This window comes from Lepisosteus platostomus, chromosome 5 (assembly GCF_059453375.1).
Source record: "Lepisosteus platostomus isolate fLepPlt1 chromosome 5, fLepPlt1.hap1, whole genome shotgun sequence".
Taxonomy (NCBI): domain Eukaryota; kingdom Metazoa; phylum Chordata; class Actinopteri; order Semionotiformes; family Lepisosteidae; genus Lepisosteus; species Lepisosteus platostomus.
Genome location: NC_142615.1, coordinates 55,253,578 through 55,259,524, shown reverse-complemented (window position 1 = coordinate 55,259,524; position 5,947 = coordinate 55,253,578). Strand labels below are relative to the sequence as shown.

The 5,947-nt window shown below is 41.9% G+C and overlaps 1 non-coding gene across 1 annotated transcript; it reads left to right on the top strand.

The window, feature by feature from the left end:
- Positions 1 to 5,521: 5,521 nt before the first annotated feature.
- trnai-uau (transfer RNA isoleucine (anticodon UAU)) lies at positions 5,522 to 5,615 on the top strand. The gene is made up of 2 exons: positions 5,522 to 5,559; positions 5,580 to 5,615. It is a non-coding gene; the product is annotated as a tRNA-Ile (tRNA).
- The last annotated feature ends 332 nt before the right edge of the window (positions 5,616 to 5,947 follow it).

Below are 5,947 nucleotides of genomic sequence, written 5' to 3'. Positions count from 1 at the left end.
AAGCCCCACCTGTGCCTGTTTCATCTGTCACCGCTTTCCTTTAGTTTCAAAGTCTTAAAAAAACTTGCAATGTAGGGATCTCAATAGTAAGAGAGCATAACTGTCGCCAGTGATTAGTATTCGTGCATATCCTGCCTTGTTTTTTAGTCGACAAAGCTTATCTCTCTTCACACCCATCTTCTGAATGATCGCCTCAGCATTGGGAAGGAACGTGCGCTTGGTACAGCCCCTGACTCCATGGTCTGATCACAAACAGATCTGGTGAGCTGTCAGTCCAGGTTGGAAGTAACGTTCGAAAGCACTAAAAATCTGACTTAGGAACGAGAAGACCATGTTTTTTTATACGAGTAAACGATAAAATAATATACTGCCTGCAAGACTATGTCAAGTTCAAGTTCAAATTCAAGTTAAAAGTTCAAGTTTATTGTCATTATACTCATACGCAGGTATATGGAATAACGAAATGGTATTTAGCTAGCTCTCGGACATAAGTAGTACAAAGAAAAAAACACAACAACAATACAATTGTATAACAAAAGAAAGAGACAACAGCCGATGTGCAAAAAACAACAACAGGCAGTGTGCAAAACAACAAAAAGGTAACAGGTTATGTGCAAAAACATGCATCAAAAGAATGAAATAAAGGGATAGAAATGATGGGGAGTGAGCTTTTGACATGTATGGTAGAGGTAGATTTTCAATGTGTGTTTCGGTTTTTGGTAAGAAAGAAGGCACTGTGAGTTTCAGATCGTAGGTGAGAGGTGAGGAGAGAGTGAGAGAGGCTGTGAGTTTAATAGTTTGATAGTGTGGGGGTAAAAACTGTTTCTGAGTCTGGTAGTCCGGACCCGAATGCTCCGGTACTGTTTTCCATGTCATGCTAAACGCCATAAATTGTGTTCGTCCAGTCATATCAATCGTTCTAAAGTAACGGAAAATCGGATGCGACTGGTACAATCAGCACACATTTTTCAGGATAGCCAAGCAGTTTAAAACAGCAAATTCACAGCTTCATGTCTTTTAAGCTTTGTGTTTCACTCTCCAAATAGAGGCACGGGTTCAAATCCCACTCCCGACAGTCAGGCGTTTTACCCTGACTTTTTTATCTGTCTTTACACTGTTTCAGTGTTGTTGTGCTCACTCACAATCACAGTACGAGGAAAATGGAGAAACTGCTTAGCAAAAACATAACGGACAGAAAAAAGCTTCGTAAACACGTGAATGTGATTAGCAGCAGTAAGGTATGCATTCAAATGTTTAAGGCTGATTTTAAAAAGCAGCAGAAGAAAGGTGCAGCACAATGCAACACAATTTGTGAGAATTTGTGGGTTTTTATGCTGCTTGGACTTCTTTCAAGCCTATGAGGTGACCCCCGTTTTATTTTCATTTTCAAACTTCAGAACCGAAAAACAAAAAGGTTTCATGTGTGACAGCATTCCGTTGCAAATACCGTTTCCACGGTGTATTCAGCGACGGGAATGAAATATTTTAGTGCTGGCTCTGCTTTAAAAAAAACACTATTGTTCCAACCCCCAAAAAGACTAAAGTGGCATGCCTGAATAATTACCGCCCAGTAGCATTAACATCTGTGGTGATAAAATGCCTGGAGAAGCTGGTGTTGTCACACATCAACTCCTCCATCACAGAGTCCCTGGACCCCCTGCAGTTCGCCTACCAGAGCAACAGATCAGTGGATGATGCTGTCTCCCTGGCTCTGCATACAGCCTTGGAACACCTGGACACTAAGAACTCGTATGTGAGAATGCTGTTTTTGGACTACAGTGCAGCATTCAATTCCATCATACCCAGTCAACTGGTGACAAAGCTCAGGGGATTAGGTCTGTGCAACTCTGTCTGCAACTGGCTGCTGGACTTTCTTATCGAGAGACCACAGGTGGTGCGGATAGGCAATAAAACATCAACACCACTCACCCTGAGCACTGGAACCCCACAAGGCTGCTGTCTGAGTCCAAGGTTGTACTCCCTATTTACTCACGACTGCACAGCAAGACACAGCAACAACCACATCATTAAGTTTGCCGATGACACCACTATAATAGGACTGATCAGTGATGATGACGAGTCCACTTACAGGGATGAAGTTGTACAGCTGCTTCGGTGGTGTCATAGCAATAACCTGGACTTGAACATAAAGAAAACGAAAGAGCTAATAGTGGACTTTCGGAGACACAGGCCACACACTCACAGCCCACTCAGTTTTGATGGAACGGAAGTGGAAACAGTCACCAGCTTTAGGTTTTTGGGAATTCACATCTCTAAAGATCTAACCTGGACTGTGAACACTGACTCTATCATGAAGAAGGCTCAGCAGCTCCTTTATTTCTTGAGGTGCCTCAAGCGATGGGGGATGCCAATACATGTGTTGGTGAACTTCTACCGCTGCACTATCGAGAGCGTCCTCACCAACGGGATCACCGTGTGGTATGGCAACACCTCTTCGCGAGAAAGAAAGGCACTGCAGAGAATGGTAAATATGGCCCAGAAGATCATCGGCTGCGGTCTCACCAAGATTAAACAGCTCTATGAGGACCGCTGCCGTGGTAGAATTCTGGCCATCACAGAGGACAGTCACCACCCCGGGCATGAGCTCTTCACCCCACTGCCCTCAGGCAAGAGATATAAGAGCATACGGACACTTACCACTAGATTCTTCAATAGCTTTTATCCACAAGCAGTGAGACTGGCGAACACATTTAGCCATCCCCCTCGGACCACACCTACACCATCACCATCTACCTCATTTTAATTTATTTATTGTACATCTCCAGTCATTGTTTACACGTCTGTATTGTTTATATTCAAACTGTCTGCATGTTTACTTGCACATTGTCTATTGTTTGTTTGTACATTGTCTTGATGCACTGTTTGCACTTTGTTTTGTTTTTTTTACACTTGTTTTACAATCGAGAGACTTTCTGTAAGTAAGAATTCCATTGTACCAGCACCGGTTACATATGGCAATAAAGTTCAAGTCAAGTCAAATGCGAGGAATTTCAGAAAAATCTGGAAAAGCAACGCTTGCAGTAAATTACAAATTTAAAGCGTGTAGTCAGCATGAACAGAACAATGCAATGCTCTGGAAAATATGATCTGAAGCTGCAATTACTCTTTTATCTCAGGCAGTTCATTCCGATACGATGTTTCCGCAGAATAAATGAAATGCCGAACTCCAAACATGTTCTTGCCATTATTATTACTCCTGCTACTGTAGTTTTAAGCTTTAATCAGTGGGTATGTAATGTTGTAAAGGGGCTGGACTACTTTGTTCCGTCAAAATTCCATTATGTGAATTTATGCTTTTTTAATATAAGCATTAATAATACAATGCATGCTCAAAAACCGTTACTTATTAGCTTAAGAAGCGGCAGTGTTTTGACAAAGTGCGGTATTCAAACAGTAAATGCTGAAGTGTTTAATACTTGATTGAGAGCAGATCTCCCTCGATTTAGACAAACTTTTGTTCGGCCGATGATTTCAGATCAAAATCTGAATCAAGTGGAAAGAAAGCTGAATTACGCTGGGTACTGGGTATCACTGTTACACCATCAGGTCATGCTAGGAGGATTTGGGGGATCAAACTGACACAGAGGAACCCAATGTGGGGACTGAACCCACAGTTCTGAGATTAAGAGATTCTTGCTCTATCAACTGCACCTATAACTCTTGTGCTACAGCAGTAATGTTTCTGGGTGTGGATGAACATGACATAATAGGCTGACAGCAGGAACACGTGGCCCACAGGCAGTGACAGTATCGCTATCACATTTGGCTGCAGTATATTGTGTTGAGAGCAGCAATAACTTTCCTGCAGAGATGGGAGTGCCTTTCATACAGCTCTTTCAATCGGACAGAGTAACAGGAACCGACCTAAAGTTTCGGCTGTGGATCCATCTCCGCATGGGGGAAAGAGACAGTAAAATAGCAATGAAGAAACAGAAAGAATTGTGCTCGCTGCAAAGTAGGAAAGAGGTGGTCAGATACATAAAACAGCTTGGTGATAATTTGCAGCGACAGTTTTATGTTATTTAGTACATGGATTTCTCTTCATGTTCCTTAAGATGTGTAATTTGTATGTTGGTTGTATGAGAACAGTTTCTTCTCAAGTCCTGTCAATTGACAGTGGAGAGCTAGCTGGTGCACATCTTCAAGAAGACTCTCTTTAAGGCAATTACAAGTTTCTCAAACAAATCTGTGTCATATTTTTAAAATAATTTAGCTAATGAGCAACGAGAGTATAAATTAATTCTCCCAATCTCCATACAAAGATAAAACTCCATGTGTGAGTCTAAGTTTCTTTGAGGCTACTGATGTACGTCATTATTGGACATTCCCAGTGATATTGACTAAGGAGCTCAATTTTTACATGTTGTAGTTCAACATGTGCAAAACATTCGTATCCCCTGCAAATATCGGCAAGGTCAGTGATATTCTCAACAATGCGTGACATTGCAATTCCTGCCATACTTTTTCCCGATGTATTCTGACATGCCAAGATCAGAGGGTCATATTTAAAAAACTGGTGCATTAAAATTGTTTGTACTTCAGGATTTTGATAGTCTGTTACATTGTCTTTCACACATCAGTGTCAGAACTGTGAGACATTTTCATAATCGGGGGGGAGGCCGTAGAAATAAGCAGAAAGTGCAATCACTTTTTCCCAGTGTAAGTCCGTGTTATGGTGAGTTTTTAAAATTGGTTTGCGATTTTCTGAAATATATTCCATACAAAAATATAGTTTGGACAGTCGCTATTTGGATATTCCCTTTCAGTGAAGATGTCTACAGTTTTCCAGCCGGATTAGTACTGATCGAAGAGAGCCATCTACAGGCGAAAGGCGACATAACATCACAGCAGCAGCATTTAAGGTGGAACGAAAAACACGCATAAGAAGCTGGCGAATAAGAAGCCAACTTCAGCCTCGTAGCAGACCCTGGGAGGCACGCTCAAAATAATCATCTTTCCCAGTACTTCAGAGTCTTATTTAGATCGCTTCACTGCAATTTTATTTGATTGATTGGAGATGTGAAGCCATCGAGCCTGAACTGCGCTTCACATTGAAATTGAAGCAATTTCTCATGTTCTCTCAGTGTCGAGGAAGCAATTGAGTGTAAAGGAGGCGACTTGAAAATGAAACGTGTAATCACCTTACAGAGGGTCTTCACGACGGGGTGCGTCAGCTAGTTCTCCATTATTGTCAATTTACTGGACTTCTGAAGAAACCTATCTACAATGAAAATACAAACTGCACAGTTCAAGGCACATGAAGAGAAATCAGTGTGCCGATTGACTCAAAAATGTCGCTACAAACAATCTACCAGGCTGATTTACTTGTCCGACCACCTCCCTCCGTCCCCCTTTGCTGTTAGCACAATTCTTTCAGTTTCTTTTCTTGTATTCTCCTTGCTATTTCAGTGTTCCCCATGTATAGATGGATCCACAACCGAAACCGTTTTCACCCTGTGTTTCTGCAGCGTCAGTCTGTATGAGGAACATCCCCTGCACAGCTCCAGTGGCGCAATCGGTCAGCGCGCGGTACTTATACAGCAGTGCACAGCGAAGTTATGCAGAGGTTGTGAGTTCAAGCCTCACCTGGAGCAGCGTCTTTAGCTACTGAAAGCAACTGTCAAGTTTAGATATTATTAGGTATCTGATGGAGATAAATTAACATCAAACGAAGAAGTAAAGGTTTACTTCGAGTCACAATCAAATAAGGCTCCACAGCTGAAACATTGTGTTTCCTTCTCTTTTCAGCATGGAATAAACCTTGACTTTTTCCTTTGAAGCCCATGCATTCTGACGCAGCTCCCTACTTAAATTACCATCAGCTGTGTACCTCCAGCTGACCTGTACACAAATATATGAGAGAGGTCTACTGAGACGAGAGGAGCACTGAAGACTTGAAAAAGCTCTCGAATTAGACTCTGTGTTT